Consider the following 17,944-nt stretch of genomic DNA (forward strand, 5'->3'; position numbering starts at 1 on the left):
ACTTCCCTGACCCAGAAACGAACTGTCAGGCCAGCCCTTCCAGATACTTCTTCTCTCGTTCTTTAGCGCCCTCACAGGTCAGGAGGAAGATTCATCACCAGAAGTCGTGTTTCCGTCACAGGGGATCAGTAAATTCACCTGACTGGAGATATATATATATATATATATATATAATGTCTAATATTGTCTAAATCACTTGCTTTTGCATCCTATAGGAACTGGTGGTTGCATGTATGATTGTATTGCTTGGTTGACCAGTAGAGCAACGTCTGCTCTTGCAGATAATTACAGCTTAATGCTGCATGGGCATCAGTTCCTGTCAGAGCCTTTCAGACGGTACAGGTCTTATGTGTTACTAATTCCATACAAAAGCAATTTCACACTTTTCATGTACAGTTTTTCCCACCACTAGACCAAACCCTGCTTTTCTGAACAAAGATTCTGGAATTTATTGATATTTTATGACATGACCCCAAGCAAGCTGGATTTATCATCTGTCATTATTTCTCAAGTCAGAGAAGATACTACAGACGTACCAGCAACCGAGAGGAACTCAATTAACAGCTCTGTCTCCAGCAGAATTGTGATTCCCTCACAAAAACAACACTAATCTGCTTTAACCAGCAGCAAACATGTCAGTCAAATCTGCAAAGCCTTCAGGATAATTGGTTACATCATGTCATGTTTTTTTTTTTTTTTTTTTTTTTTTGTTAGGGTAGAGCCTTAGTTATCAGACCAGTTTAGCAAGTAAAAGCTATATCTGTAAATCATTAAACCCTTGAATTAAAGCTAGGGATTTAATTGATTGAAATAAACCCACAACATAACCAATTATAGATTGAGCTACTGACCTCGGTTTTGCATTGGGAATAACTGTACTCTGTTAGAAATAAACTATTAGAAAAAAAGGAAAGAAAAAACGTGATCCGAATTTAAAAGCTACCTGTACAGCTTAACCCAGTGTACCGTGCTGTTAAACTAAAACAAAGTACAAATAAACTGTCTAATACAGTTAGTTAACCTCAGGGGAGACTTATCAGTACTATACATGTTATATAATAGTCACATTTTGAAATATGATTGTGAATGAAGTAAATGGCAATTGTGTGGTAGCAACTTGTGCTGGTTGCATATTATTTAAGTAGTGTGGAGAGGGTGTTACTCATGATGTGATACGTATAGTCAGTTCAGAGCAGATTGATCAGGCACTAGGTAATTTCAATAAAAAACATAAACAAGTTTTATGTGTAATATGATGTGTAGCAGTTCTGGTTTCTGATTAACTTTAATGTCCCTGGCATGAACGATGAAGCAGAATCTGTCGAGGCCATATTTTCCCAAGTTAGCGGGTACTTTGCGAATATTTGGGCAATCGCTGTGCTGATGGAAATAGTATCTGCAGAAGGTATGAATGTGACATCAGCGCAAAACAAGCCAGGTTTATTCGCTTTGAAATCATAAAAAGAAAAGAACATTGACAACAAGGAGACACGTCACAAATCACACTGGACAGTTTCATCAATGCGTTCCATAAGTTTACCAACTAAAGCATTGCCATTTTCTGTCAAATATTTACGATTTAAGATTGTCAGCTTAGGCAGTGTTTTAGCTGATGGACAGTACTGTCGCACAAAGTCACAATAATCAGACTTTGATTGGCCAACAGAATCAGGTGATAATGCTTGTGAACAGAGAACCAATGTGCAACATTTTAACATTATTTGATCCTCTGATGTCTAAACGTACCTGCTGTATGCTAGGATGCAATGCTGGGGTGCTTATTACAATGTTGGAGTCGAAATAAAACAGCATATTGTGTCTTTTCTATAAAAAAATTTCTATAAAATAGTACCACGAAAATTTTGTATGGTAGACAAAAATCCTGTAATTTTTCAGTAAAATTCATAATAAACCCTATAAATGTCTATGAATGTATCAAATGAAACAGCTGAGGCTCTGTCTGCAGAGAAGTGGTTGAGAAATAGATCAGAGAAGTGCTGTGGATAAAAGCTGTCATCAAAGACACTACCTCCTATGCGTTGCGAGTTATGTGCAATTGTAGAAGTCAATTCATAGGCAACATTTTTGAGAGAGAGAGAGAGAGAGAGAGAGAGAGAGAGAGAGAGAGAGAGAGAGAGAGAGAGAGAGAGAGAGAGAGAGAGAGAGAGAGAGAGAGAGAGAGAACACCCAGTGAACATGTCACACCACAATCCCATCACAGGGCTACAGCTGAGAGTGAGGGAGAGGGAATTATGGAGTGGGATGGATAGTGGAAGAGGATGAAAGAGGGAAAGGGTGGGTGAAAGAGGGGAGAGGGAGGGTGAAAGAGGGAAGGAGAGGAGTGGGAGGAAGGGAGGGTGAAAAAGGAGAGGATCGTGGTTGCAAATGCTGGCTGAACCTTTTTCATTGTTTTTAGCTCTTAAACAGTTGCAGATTTCCAGTTAGAGATAACATGTTGTAAGTAACTTGAACTTTGCAGCTGTTTAAGAGAAATTGAATTAAAAATGTCATGACTAGTTTCAGTACCAATTTCTGAGTCCTTAACATTCCAAGCTGCTTGTTGATATTTTGTAAAACTAATAATTAACATTTTCCTTTTGCAAAGCCCTTGAAAAATCTGTTCCACTGTCTTTGTATTTGGTTGACAGCTGTATTCTGTTAAGTAAGTAGTAAATCATTAACAGTTTTTATTGCTAGATTTGACCTCTGTCCACATCAGTCATATACACCATATGCTTTAAATATTGCTTAATAAGTTCGCAGTTCTATTTTATGACTCACTTTTGATTACAATTTGTAATAAAATCACTGTTGTGTGGCCACTATTTACTGCAATTCAAAAGCACTTCCCAACCTTCACAATCTGATCTGATTTATCTAGAGTGGGAAATAGAGAATCTGTAACGAGCATCTGTTTGCAAGGTGGTCTTGTTGTATTTTTATTTTATTATTTATTAATTTTTTTAATTTAGTAAATTGGCAATTTTTTAAAAATGTTCTCCCAATTTAGCATATCCAATATTTTTTAGGCTAAGCTCACCACTACCACCCTGCACGGCAAAAACGAGCACATGCTGTCCTCTGAAGCGTGTGCCATCAGCTGACTGCTTTTTTTCACACTGCAGACTCACTATGCAGCTGTTGGAGGGCAATGCAGTTCTGGGCAGCTTACAGGCAAGCCCACAGGTGCCCAGCCAGACTACAGGGGTCACTGGTGTGTAGTGAGCTTATGACACCCTGGGTGCTCCCATCTACGGTCGTCAGTAGAATAGCTTGGCCTCGAACTGGCGAACTCCAGGTTATAAGTCGCATTCTGCACTCCACTCGGAGCGCCTTTACCAGATGCGCCACTCAGGAGCTCCAGGTGGTCTTGTTTTTAAAGAGATTAGGCAAATCTTAAAAAGCTGATCTCAATCTCAACCATTTCTCAAAGGTTATTGATATTTCAGTTGTCTGTGTCCTCATGTTGCCTGGCTGTTTAATGTTTTTTTGTTGATTGTCCCCACAGGAAAGTGACAACCTCTGGTGGGATGCCTTTGCCACAGAGTTTTTTGAAGACGACGCTACATTAACACTTTCATTCTGTTTGGAAGATGGGCCAAAGAGATATAGTAAGGACCAGTTTTTTTAATGTGACTAATAACATTTGTGATTCAGTTGTGTCATGGAAAACAATCATGTTCATTATTCCCTTTTGAAGATACGGGTACAACAAAGAACCTAGCTGATCTGTCCAACCTGCAGCTGGCTGGAAAAAATACATTTCCAGAAAATTCTATGCTTTTATGTCAAGTGATTTGCTGACAAAACTAATCAATTGATGCTTGTCTACTTCTCTTTTCTGTAACAGTGCCCTTGAGACTTGGCTTGGCAACCTGGCTTTACGAGTGTGGTTTAATTTTTTTGCAGCAATAAATGTTACCAGACTGATTTTAACCCTTTGCAGTCCATTTATTCAGCGCCTGTCAGGCGCGTCAGGTCCAATTTGTTTTCACATGCGTTGTTTATTTTACATGCATGTGACAATGTTGCCCCGCCCCTGTGTGTATTTCTGTGTTGTATGTTGCATGCAGTGCGTTAATGTTGGTGTATAGTCATTGGTATATGGGATATAATATGGATTATGCTCACGATTGTTTAAAATGTATATTTGTATTTAGGCATGAGGATTGCACAGCACTTCATGTGTTGGTAAAATGTAATAATATGTGAGCACGGGGAATAGCACTTTTTATTAATTCACATGCAGTTGTACCGAGACTCCAATTGAATGATTCTCGGTACAGCTGCATAAATGCAGCATGTTTTCACTCACTCAGGGTTGTGTGTTCGGTGAGTGGAGAATGGGATTGGAGACAGAGTTAATAATAGTAAATCATAATAACAGCTCACCGTGTTTGTCTGTGTAGTCCGTTTTGTTTGTCTTTTTGTTTTAGCTACCAGTGCCATGTCCTGTGTTTTGTTTGTCTTTCAACCTTTTATTTTCTGTTTGTTCATTTCTTAAATGCTGAACGCAACCAAGCACTCAGCTTCACCAAACTCCGCGTCTCTGTCTGTCCTGTGTTTTACTGTTCCGGGCCTGACGTCACCACTCAGCCATCTCTATGACAACTCGCTATTTAATTTTTTTTTTTCCAGCATAAAACAGGTTTAAAAGGCATTGTATTCTGTCCATGATATTCTTTGAGCGCTGGATGCAGAAGCAGCTATCTCCTTTGTTATGTCAGCGTTATCTCTGTAGTGCATGGGGCTATGAGATACGTCCTTTTTGCGGTTTCACGCGGCCATTGAAAGGTTTTCTCAACTTTTTCCGGAGAAAAAACGACTATATTCCTGTGCTTTTTGTCTTTTTGATGATGTCAGACAGGGTCCGACATTGGACTGGAAAGGGAAAATTGTAATGTTGGACCTGTCCAACATAAGAGCGCAAAGGGTTAAATGGTCAAGGGAAAGAATGTCACTGCCTAAACAGTATGACCAGTCACAGATAAAAGTTCCAACACTGTAACACAGTACACACAAGGTGCTATTTGGGCAAAATACTGAACTTGCCTGTCACCTAGAAGTGAAGAAAATAGGAAATGAAACTCTACACACATTAAGGACTACACTTTAAACGCATTATGTCACGTATGCAATCATTCACTAAAGCTATTAACAGATGATACAAACAAAAGAATGGACAGAACAAGTGCATCATAAATCACTGCAATCTTATGAATGGATTTATACACAGCATGGCTGACAGCAGATTCAGCTGAACCTTTCATTGTAGTGAATATCCTTAACAGCCAGTCTGATTTGGTAGTATACTTCCAATTATTTATTTAAACCCTTTCAGGCTATGACCAGTTTTGACTATCTTGCAAAAGACAAAAGCTGAGAGGGATAATTCTGTAATTATATTTGAGTCTTTAAGCATCTCTGTGAGATGAGGATACTCATGTACCATAAAAATTGTTGTATAGGTCACACTGGCATAAAAGTCGCTCCCCCCTTTTTGAGACTTAAATTTTAGGAAAACACCTTTTTATGTTTTAAAATACTTTTTTTACCAGGTTTTTTTTTTCTTTTCTTACATGCTAAGCATCGATAAATAAAGTTTACTTTCGTAATAACCCTCGTTTGCAACATTTTATTTCATTAATAATTTTACAGTTTTAATATTCCCAAGTTTTCTAAAATTTACAAAGTAATGATTAACAGAGCATAAAATCAAGTTATACATCCCACATCACATCTGTATTAACCTATTTTATTTTAGCTTATCAAGTATTCAAGTCAAATTAATTTCAAGAACATATCTTCTTTGCTTTACTGAACATTTCTTTCCAAAGACAATAGTTCCAGCTGCACTGGCTTTTACACGTTAATTGTATTAATTAAAATTTAAAATAAAAATATTACAATAGTATTATTGCATCAATAAAAAAGCAAAAAAAAAAAAAAAATAAAATAAAATAAGCACCATCTAATAACCAGTAAACCAAATATTTTAGTGTTGCATACAGTGCAGTGCAATTGCATTAAACCTCCAGCTGCACTAATACATTCATATTGTTTTGTTACTCAGAACCATTACCATACACATCTTTACACGTATACCACTGTGCTGCACTGACATGCAGAACAAGTTACAGCAAGGCCGTAACCAGCTATGAGACGCCCGAGGCACGGGCCTCGGTTAAAATCATACAAATAATTATTTATTTAGGCTCTCTTATACGTTGCTTTGTCACAAGATAAAATGCATTTCGTCCCTTGTTATGTTTATGCATGAATTCCCAAGTCCCGCTGATATCTACAGCCTCTGTGCTCTTCAAAATCTTCACTGTCATTGTAGACTGCAGCAACAGCGCTCAGTTCACACCACCACAGCCGTTAAATGTGTTTGAAAAGGTTTCTAAATGACCAAGGATTATTAACGACTTACAAGGTGAGGCAAAGTAATCATGTTGATATATCAGCCTAATAATAAGGAATAATACATTCTGTTGGTGGTCCGCAGTTTAGCGAACCCAGCTTATTAATATTCCACTTCTAAACTTCTAGGGGGAGCAGCTTGTAAACCACAGTTTATCGAACCCAGATTATTAATATTCCACTTCTAAACCTCTAGGGGGAGCAGCTTGTAAACCACAGTTTATCGAACCCAGCTTATTAATATTCTACTTCTAAACCTCTAGGGGGAGCAGCTTGTAAACCACAGTTTATCGAACCCAGCTTATTAATATTCCACTTCTAAACCTCTAGGGGGAGCGGCTTGTAAAATGCACGGTGCGGTACGTTGGCAAGTGTAGCGGTGGTTTTTCATAGCTGGCTACAGCCATGTACAGTATGTATTAAAGTCATTCAAAGTACTCCATTCAAACCAAATGTTTTCGGGCCATAAACACTTTCCACCTCTATCATCTCGTTTTTCTTTTGCCATTTTAAGTTTGTCTTTTGTTTTGTCTCCGCACAATTTAAAACCTGTTGTGTAGCATTTTCATTTTTTGTCTGACTGTCCTACCTTATCCCATGTGAAAGTCACCTGCATTATTATAGCATTACAGTTACAATGAACGGAAGACTTCATAAGTTTGCTCAGCTTTCTAACCAATAGCTGTTTGCTACGGACCCCTGGGGCAGGTTCAGTCTGAATGTTGACAAATCAGTGGTCTGGGGGGTGGGAATAAGGAAATTCATAGAGACTGCCAGCTGTTGTGTTGGCAGTGAAGCAGTATAACTGTGACGTTTTCATATTCTGAAGATTGGTAACTTTAACCACTATTTTTTTTTTCTCCACCTACACTCGTGTCTGGGTGGAGAGGAGGTCAGTCAAGAGTCTGAGCCAACAAGGTGTTCACTTGTGGTAGTAATGCACTAGCAAAAGCCACAAGGCAGTGATGTCAGCTCCCTAGCAACAAGCCTCCTATGTTGTTGGGAATGGATTCTTTCAATGCAATGGTTTTGTGCATTTGAGAAAGGAGAGGAAGACTCATGAAATTAATTGGAGACTGAAGTTGTTGAGAAGCAATTACCCTCTGCAGTACGAATTAAAACAGTGTGCTGCTTTATATACTAAAAATTAGAAAAAACAGGTTGCGTAGAGGATTTATACTGGACCCTCACATCCCTGGTAAAATGAAGGAGTGGTTGTACAGTATTTATTTGTTAGCCAGTTTGTTTTTCTAAGGGTCTCTCGCTATATCGCGGCCCTCGATATATAGCGGATTTATATTGGATCCTGACACCAGCATTATATTGAGTGGGTGGCTGTCGCAAAGACGGCCTTAGGGGGTGATGTCAGACCAGAAACAGGAACCAGGAAATAAACAACAGAGAGGTGGAGTTGGATGGAGCTGAGCGATTGGTTTCGCTCAGCATTTAATGAGTGAACAGAACAGTAAATAAAAAGGTTGTAACAAATAAAAAAAACACAGGACACGGCACTTTTGCCAAAATAAAGAGACAAACACGGTGAGCTGATATTTTAACTATTATTATTGTTACCTCCGTCTCCAATCCCATTCTCCACTCACCGAACACACAACCCCGAGTGAGTGAAAACATGCTGCTTTTATGCAGCTGTACCGAGACTCGATTGCTAATCAATCATTCAATTGGAGTTGTGGTACAACTGCACGTGAATTAATAAAGTGCAGTTTCCCGTGCTCACATATTATTACATTTTACTTGCACGTGAAGTGTGTGCAATCCTTGTGCCTAAATACACATATACATTTTAAACACTCGTGTTACACAGACCCGCTTGCCACAGACAAAGGGGCATTCAGAACAGAAAATAGGAGGCACTTTTTTACACAGAGAATCGTGAGGGTCTGAAATCAACTCCCCAGTAATATTGTTGAAGCTGACACCCTGGGATCCTTCAAGAAGCTGCTTGATGAGATTCTGGGATCAATAAGCTACTAACAACCAAACGAGCAAGATGGGCTGAATGGCTGCCTCTCGTTTGTAAACGTTCTTATGTTCTTATGTTTATCCCGTGTACCAATGACTATACAACAACATTAACACACAACATACAACACAAAATACATACAGGGGCAGAGCACTTTGCCACAGTGGCGTATATATTTTTTTTGTTAAAGAATGAAAAAAAACTTTGAACGGTGCGATCGGTCTCGTGTTAAAAAATCTACATCGATTTAATATACAAAATGCATGCTTAATTTATACTGACGTTCTTTGTATGCATCTTAGTGGTTCAGTGCTGGTGATTTTAGTTGCATTGCAGAAACTATTATTATTATTATTATTAATAATAATAATAATAATAATAATAATAACTTAAGAGATTTCAGGGATCAGAATGCAGTGCTTCCAGACAAAAACAAAAAAGTAAAACGTAAGAAAAAACGAGCTGATGAAAGAAGAAATTATTTGTTTTGGACAGTATATAATGGGCAAAGCCAGATACTGGGGAAAAAGAGAAAGATTGATCGTGAACATCGGCAGTTTAACCCAGAGTTGACAAAAACATATTGTTTTGTTGAATCAAAACTTGTCTTGTCTGCCTTGAATGTATTGCCGTCCCTAAAGAATACAGTTTACATAGTCAGTATGAGACAAAACATAAAAAACACAAAGACTTGCTGGGAGAATTCTGAGTTACAAAAATCTCAGAATGCAGTTAGTCGGCCAGCAAGGTGTTTTTAAACATGAAGTCCACCAGGAGCTGGCGTCCCTTGCATCTCTGCACGTGTAATGCATTTAAGAGAGCAGAAGAAGAATTACTGTTGCCCAAGGATAAGCTGGTGGGGGTCTCTACTGATGGTGCACTGGCTATGGTAGGTGAGTGCCACTACCATTGCATAATACACCAGGAGGCCTTATGTGTGAAATATTTGAAATTCAAAGAGGTCATGGACTTTGTTGTGTTGACAGATAACTTTGTGCACATTCTTCTGAATTTAAGTCATTTTTGGAAAATATAAGTGCCGTTTACGGTGAGGTTGTATATCACACGGAAGTTAGATGGTTTAGCGATGGCAACATCCTAAAAGGGTACTTTGCGCTGAGAAATGAAATAAAAACATTTCTACAAAAGAAGGGCAGGGACACCACCATTAGAGAACAGGGACTGGCTTGCTAGTCTTGCTTTTTTAACTGATGTTACAAGTCATCGTAATGATTTAAGCCTGAAGTTACAAGGCAGTCAGCATCTTATTTCTGATTTGTTTGTGCGTTTGGAATTAAGTTAAAGCTGTTAACAAACCAGCTTGAGAAAGGTCAGCTGACGCATTTTTTGAAGCCTGTCAAGAAGCCTTTTCACATGACAACATACAAATGGAGTCGACATGTAAGTGTGCTGAATGAACTACAGCTAGAGTTTGGCAACAGATTTCAGCATTTAAAGAGCGAGCCTCACTTAAACTCTTTTCCAGACCCTTCCTCAGTTGAAGGTGTAAGTGTCCTTGATCAACTGGAAGTCAATGGACACCAGTGTTCCACTGTGCTCAAGAATATACATAGGGAAGTACAACTCTTGGAATTCTACTGATCTGTGGATCAGTTTTCCAATCTCTACAGAGAAGCTTTAAAGTTGGTCTCCTTGTTTGGCAGTACTTATCTGTGAGCAGGTGTTCTCTCTGATGAAGTTGAGTAAGTCAAACCTGAGAACAAGACTGACAGATGATCACCTACATGCTGTGCTTGGAGTAGCCACCACTTCAGTGGGAACCAACATCCAAAAACCTGTGTCCCAGAAACACTGACATGTTTACCTGACACTGTGCCACCTATTGGAGAGGGTGAGTAATAAAAAGCTACCATCGTTTAAAACTAAAATGCATATGGTTTGCAATATGTGGGAATCATTTTCCATTTCTCAGTAATACTTTTCCTCATGAGTTGGCCAGTTAACCTTCTCTATATCTTGCCCCTCACAAAATGTAGTTGTCCACCACTGAGATAGCTACATGTGCAGCCCTAACAGTGTAACCTTGTAGTAGCTGATCTGCCCCGATTAGGTTCAATCAGCGTGTCAGATAACAGATTTGCTACTTGGCAAGGTCATAATTGCTTTAGAAAACTCTTTTTTTCATTATTTTCTTTAAAAACATTTTTTTTTTTTTTAAAACCAATACCTTGAAATTATAATGCTTCGTCAGATACCCTTCCTCTGAGAAGTTTTAGGAAAATAGTCCAGCATACTGTACATAATGAGAGAAAAAAACAAATAACTTTTTAAATTATTTGTCAGAGTTACTTGTAATTTATCTGGACAGTGCCAGATATCTAAATGGAGCAATATTACTGAATTGTCTTAGTTGGTTGTTGAATGATGCTGAGTTCCAGTCGAGCTGACGAGGCTATGGATTGGCTAAGGCGTCAGTGGCAGGTACAGGACTGGTTGGCCATGTGTGGTGGATAATATAATAAATTTGGACCAATTGTGTCTTTGTTTAGTATTTGCTGTCCAATAGATATAAACTGAGCTTTCAATACAGCAAGTGAAAAAGCCGGCACTTGCACAGATTGATCTTAAGTTTGATTCACAGATGATGCTGGAAGCTGTTTGGCTGATGGTACTGAAACTTTATAATTTTAAATTTAATTACTGGTGTTGTTCAGTAAACGTTAACCCTGCTTTATTGTTTTAACTTCTGGCCATATGAATAATACAGACTGCACACTTTGAGGTACTGTCTTTACAGTTGGTACTGGCCACCATGCTCCATTACGAATGAAACATTGCCACATTCTTTTAGCTTCCAGCTAAATCAATGGTACAGATCTTTTTCACATATCCATTTTGCTTCATATTTCATCAGGGATGCCTTTCTGCCTTTATTATGCCCCCAGGGATGCTTTTTTTTTGTTCTAAAAAAATTTAATACAGTTCTAGTTTTAGTTACATACTTGGATACAGAGATATTGCCCATATACTCTTGTCTTGAAAAAATAACATGCATTTATGAGTCTAGCTCAGGCAAACAAAACAAATCTAACCAGGCTGACCAAAAACACATTTTCATTATCTGTCGGTTACACGTGTCCGGTATGCATGGTTATAATTTAAAATGTCTGGAGAACCTGGAAACTATTCCTGTTTGGATGAGGAGGAACAAAAGCAGCATGGGAGGTAGGTAGAGCTCCTAAATTATGAAATGCTCTGCCTTCGTTTGTCAGGGAAGCTGAGACCCTTACAGTTTTCAAGTCAAGACTAAAAATGGACTTCTATAAGATGGTTTTCTTATCTTGCTGGGTTTTAATGTAACTTAATTGCTGCTTTTGTATTATGTGTATACTGTTATTTAAATATGTAATTTAAATGGTCTGACTGTGGCAGTTGTATGTGTGACATGCTATACAAATGTATTGTGGTTTGTTCTTTTTTTCTGCTATGTACTGTATAGTGCTTTGCGATACTTTTGTATAGAAAAACACTATGGAAATGCAATAAATAAATAAATTAATAAATAGACTTGAGAGACCGGCAGGGAGAAGCAGAACCCAAGATTATTTTTTGCTTCTTGCTCGCTCATAGTGACAACACAGTGCCAGTTTAAAAGGAAACTGCTGTTGATAAAACAGACCACACAAGGAAGTAACAATAACGCGTGAGTTTATTATAAAATAAACCCAACATCAATATAAAGTCAGTTTTTGTTTTTCTCCTAGTCTGAAATATGATGGCTTACTCATGGGTAGTGTTTATTTATAAATGTGATCCAAATTCGATTTATTTACACCAGACTTTGCTTTCGGTCTTTGCAATCCATGTGATATTGAAAAACAAAATTGACCTTGGAAGGATGAGTGCAACGCTGTTAGTGACTAATTTGGATGCTGTGTGCAATCAGAATAAAAAGCATTGTCAGCTCATTAACTTGGGCTGTTGAGTGCCATCAGTATGAATATATTTACTATCCTCACAAACCTTATACAGTGATGCATGGGCTTACAATATCACAGAGGACTTCATGGAAACGCCTATTGCAGAAGACTTCATGGGAACGCCTGTCACAGAGGACTTCATGGGAACGCCTGTCACAGAGGACTTCATGGGAACGCCTGTCACAGAGGACTTCATGGGAACGCCTGTCACAGAGGACTTCATGGGAACGCCTGTCACAGAGGACTTCATGGGAACGCCTAACACAGAGGACTTCATGGGAACGCCTAACACAGAGGACTTCATGGGAACGCCTGTCACAGAGGACTTCATGGGAATGTCTATCACAGAAGACTTCATGGGAACTTCAGAGGACCTTATACAGTGATGCATGGGCTTACAATATCACAGAGGACTTCATGGAAACGCCTATTGCAGAAGACTTCATGGGAACGCCTGTCACAGAGGACTTCATGGGAATGTCTATCACAGAAGACTTCATGGGAACACCTGTCACAGAGGACTTCATGGGAACGCCTGTCACAGAGGACTTCATGGGAAAGCCTAACACAGAGGACTTCATGGGAAAGCCTAACACAGAGGACTTCATGGGAATGCCTAACACAGAGGACTTCATGGGAACACCTATCACAGAGGACTTCATGGGAATGCCTATCACAGAGGACTTCATGAGCACGCTGATTAAGGCTATGATTTTGGCACAGTCATTTTTAGGACATTTCACAGGCACCAAAACCAATAATTCATTGAAAGTTCACCAAATAATATAGTTTTAGCTACATCATTGTACACAAAAGCTTTTAAATAGTACACCAAATACAGTAATATAAGGACTTGCTGTTGACTACTGACAAGTTTAAATGTTACTTTAGAGTACAAAACTTAAAATACATACTTCAGACTCCGACATAATTTCTGGTCCTGTCGAGGGTCTCTTGACTAGAGGTCTGCTTGGGCCTAAAATTAAAACCTGATCCGAACCTGACCAAACACGACCCAAGCCCGAGACCTTTGAAATATTTGCATACCCGACCATCTCCACAGATATCATAACTCCAAACATACGCTATTGAAACTAAGTACCTTCCGTGTAGAGTTTATTCACGATTTCTAGTTAAAACGTAAATAAAGAAAAAATTACTCAATTAATCGTATTGCATTTACTTCTTTTACTAATAATCAAACACTGCATGATTTAAAAGACGACAACAAAAGGCTTCTTCAAAACTTTGTTCTCATGCTGATTTTGGACAAGCATATATATCATATCAAACCACTAAATTAATGTTCAACAACAAATATTGCACCACAACTATGGCTTTTAAAACAGCTCCAGGACGAATACATCCCTTATCAGTGTGCCACTGCAGAGGTGAATTTCTCATCTTTTTGCTGTCATATTCCAGTAATATTTTGTAAAATTTGCATTGTACAAAGCCATGCAGACTTTTATTATTGCTGAATACAACAATGTCGTAATTTTTTCAAACAGTGGATTTAGAAGTGCCCTTTCCAGCAACGAAACATTCCACTGCTACACATTCTCCTGTTGACCAAGTTTCACATTTGCCTATGACAGCACATTACAAGTGAGAGAAAAAAGAAAGAAAACTAAAAGTGAATTAAAGAGCATTGTTTTAATACTGTACATTTAGCCGTTCTTTACATTTAAACACATGCATATGGTTTACTACAGGACAAATACATTTTCTATTATTAACTGGAATGAAACAGTTTGTGTCATTGTGCAAAAAAGTACTTGGTAAAGCCAGGCCACACAGGTTGCACAAAATGAATAAGGGGGTTTGTGAGATGATACTAAGGGCCTCATGCAGTAAACGGTGGTAAATTACCCGAAATACAGCATGGTAAGAAAAACCCATACTGCGTGCAAAAAGGAAGGCGTGAATGCTCTGTTCACTAATATAATAATATGCACGAATAAGGCGAGCTAAATGATTCATTTGCCAGTCATCATAGCATGTGAAATGCTGCACACGTTACACACCCTTTATTTTAGTATATGAGCACTCCAAAGGACAGACAGACAGGTAGTCCGGCTCTCACTTTGTCAGAATGACAGCGACCAAGGAAGCGGCAGCCGGCACCAGCTGCATCTTCAGCGGGTCTCCGTAGGATGAGGGGAGACGGCCCGGGAATGTCTTGCTTTGAGACTGTCAAAGCGGAGAAACAGAAAATAGTAAAACTGAAAACAAATATTTGTTTGTTCACCTTTATCCCCCTCTGGTTTATTTTGAAGGTACTCCAGTACTGAAACGTTGGCTCAATATAAATGTGTTTCTTTTAAAGGGATTGCAAGTGTGCTGTTTATTTCTTTTAAGAAACTTAATTTCGACGTGCTGCACAGGCTAGTCAATTTGTGCAGTATTCACTGTTGTCTTTTCCATGACAAAAATGCTATTGTTTTCAGGGCCAGAATAATTCAGTGTAATTCATGTGTTAAAAGAGCACAAATAGTGAAGCTGCACAGCTAGTTTTACTGGCTGTCTGCATCTGACATATCACATTCATCTGCAGCAGGAGTGCTGTATGAACCAGGCTTTAATAGTTTTCCACGATTCTGAAACAAACAGCATGTTGTAAAGAAAGCCTCTGCAAGTTGATAAACTTCTATTCTCCGATGTATTTGTTCTTCTCTTTACAGAAAACAGCTCACTCACAATTTGTTTTATGTTTTAGCTGTCACTCATTTACATACTTGCTCAGCTAGCTCATTCGCTGACCTACATAGCTACATGTAAATGCTGCGAGCATGCGCAACCAAACAATTTACAGGTACTTGCAGATTTGTATTTACGGTGCATGACATATTGCATGTTTTAAAGGAAATAAAGGAAGTGCCTAACCAAGTGTGTTTTTACATCCATGTCCAAGATTTCACAGACCTTTTTTTCAAATTCACAATTTTCATGATTTCCATGACCTCCGTGACTGTGACAAATTCATAGCCTTATTGATGATGGATGGACTTCATGGTTCTGAGGGAGCAAGAAATGGTACAAAAAAATAAAATAGTAGAAAACTGGCTTGTTGCTGGTTTCCCAAGAGTACAATAGCTTGATTGATGTTTGAAGGTTGTGTATTTTTATCATTTATTTATTTTTTTTACAGGATGAACAACTATTTTTCTAGATCTTGGTCTGTAACCATAATCAAATATCGTACTTTATAGAATACTGAAGGGATTTTAGCCAAATAAACCTAATTCATGGCTTCAGCTGTACAACATTTGCTTACTACAGTACTTCGTTCTCGGTTGAAATCACATACTTGAAAATTATACCTTAGGCGCCTCTCCCTTCCTTTCATTGCAAAGTCAGGTCAGAACAGGGACATCACACTGGAATTCCCTTCCAAAAATACGTCTTAAACCTTAATATGGTGGAACAGTTTGCAAGCTGATGGACAAAAGAAACATCTGCACACATTTCTAGCTATACATGCCTGTTTATTGGTTTAAAATAAAATGACATTTATTAGTTTGTCAAAACTGGACATATGACTTTGCAATACACAATTAATGTTTGATAACCTAGTAATCCATGTATTATTATTATTATTATTATTATTATTATTATTATTATTATTATTATTATTAATAATAATAATAATACATCATTGGTAAGATAGGAGACATAGCAAAAGCAGACCACCACTTGCACTGTTGTTTTCTTTCATACTGGTCCTAAGTCTAAATATGTGGACCTGTGAAATGTAGACGTTTTGAATAAAATAAAGCTCATGTGCGCTTTGATTTACTAAGCCGAGCTGGAGCAGACAGGAGTGCTGGGTTTGACTGGCAGGCCTGAGTAGATTCTCCTCGGCGTGGAGATGCAGACCTGCCTGCTGGTGTGGACTGACGGTGATTGACAGCACGGCACCATGGAGACAGGAAGGCATGCTCAGTGTGCATATGGCTGAGGCATGCTCAGTGTGAATGAGGCTGAGGCATGCTCAGTGTGAATAAGGCTGAGGCATGCTCAGTGTGAATAAGGCTGAGGCATGCTCAGTGTTAATGAGGCTGAGGCATGCTCAGTGTGAATAAGGCTTGGGCATGCTCAGCTTGAATAAGGCTGAGGCATGCTCAGTGTTAATGAGGCTGAGGCACGCTCAGTGTGAGTAAGGCGAGTGAGGCTGAGGCACGCTCAGTGTGAATGAGGCTGAGGCACGCTCAGTGTGAATGAGGCTTAGGCATGCTCAGCTTGAATAAGGCTGAGGCATGCTCAGTGTTAATGTGGCTGAGGCACGCTCAGTGTGAATGAGGCTGAGGCACGCTCAGTGTGAATGAGGCTGAGGCACGCTCAGTGTGAATGAGGCTGAGGCACGCTCAGTGTGAATGAGGCTGAGGCACGCTCAGTGTTAATGAGGCTGAGGCACGCTCAGTGTGAATGAGGCTGAGGCATGCTCAGTGTTAATGAGGCTGAGGCACGCTCAATGTGAATGAGGCTGAGGCATGCTCAGTGTGAATGAGGCTGAGGTATGCTCAGTGATAATGAGGCTGAGGCACGCTCAATGTGAATGAGGCTGAGGCATGCTCAGTGTGAATGAGGGTGAGGCACGCTCAATGTGAATGAGGCTGAGGCATGCTCAGTGTTAATGAGGCTGAGGCATGCTCAGTGTGAATGAGGCTGAGGTATGCTCAGTGATAATGAGGCCGTAGCATGCTCAGTGTTAATGAGGCTGAGACACGCTCAATGTGAATGAGGCTGAGGCACGCTCAATGTGAATGAGGCTGAGGCATGCTCAGTGTGAATGAGGCTGAGGCACGCTCAATGTGAATGAGGCTGAGGCACGCTCAGTGTGAATGAGGCTGAGGCACGCTCAATGTGAATGAGGCTGAGGCACGCTCAGTGTGAATGAGGCTGAGGCACGCTCAATGTGAATGAGGCTGAGGCACGCTCAGTGTGAATGAGGGTGAGGCACGCTCAGTGTGAATGAGGCTGAGGCACGCTCAGTGTGAATGAGGCTGAGGCACGCTCAGTGTGAATGAGGCTGAGGCATGCTCAGTGTGAATGAGGCTGAGGCACGCTCAGTGTGAATGAGGCTGAGGCACGCTCAGTGTGAATGAGGCTGAGGCACGCTCAGTGTGAATGAGGCTGAGGCACGCTCAGTGTGAATGAGGCTGAGGCACGCTCAGTGTGAATGAGGCTGAGGCACGCTCAGTGTGAATGAGGCTGAGGCACGCTCAGTGTGAATGAGGCTGAGGCACGCTCAGTGTGAATGAGGCTGAGGCACGCTCAGTGCGAGTAAGGCTGAGGCACGCTCAGTGTGAATGAGGCTGAGGCACGCTCAGTGTGAATGAGGCTGAGGCACGCTCAGTGTGAATGAGGCTGAGGCACGCTCAGTGTGAATGAGGCTGAGGCACGCTCAGTGTGAATGAGGCTGAGGCACGCTCAGTGTGAATGAGGCTGAGGCACGCTCAGTGTGAATGAGGCTGAGGCACGCTCAGTGTTAATGAGGCTGAGGCACGCTCAATGTGAATGAGGCTGAGGCACGCTCAGTGTGAATGAGGCTGAGGCACGCTCAGTGTGAATGAGGCTGAGGCACGCTCAGTGT

The 17,944-nt window shown here is 40.0% G+C and overlaps 1 pseudogene; it reads left to right on the top strand.

Moving 5' to 3' along the window:
- The window catches only part of LOC121329868, a 100,005-nt pseudogene that overhangs the window by 26,591 nt on the left and 55,470 nt on the right, over positions 1 to 17,944 (top strand).

The sequence above is a fragment of the Polyodon spathula genome, chromosome 2 (genome assembly GCF_017654505.1).
Source record: "Polyodon spathula isolate WHYD16114869_AA chromosome 2, ASM1765450v1, whole genome shotgun sequence".
NCBI lineage: Eukaryota > Metazoa > Chordata > Actinopteri > Acipenseriformes > Polyodontidae > Polyodon > Polyodon spathula.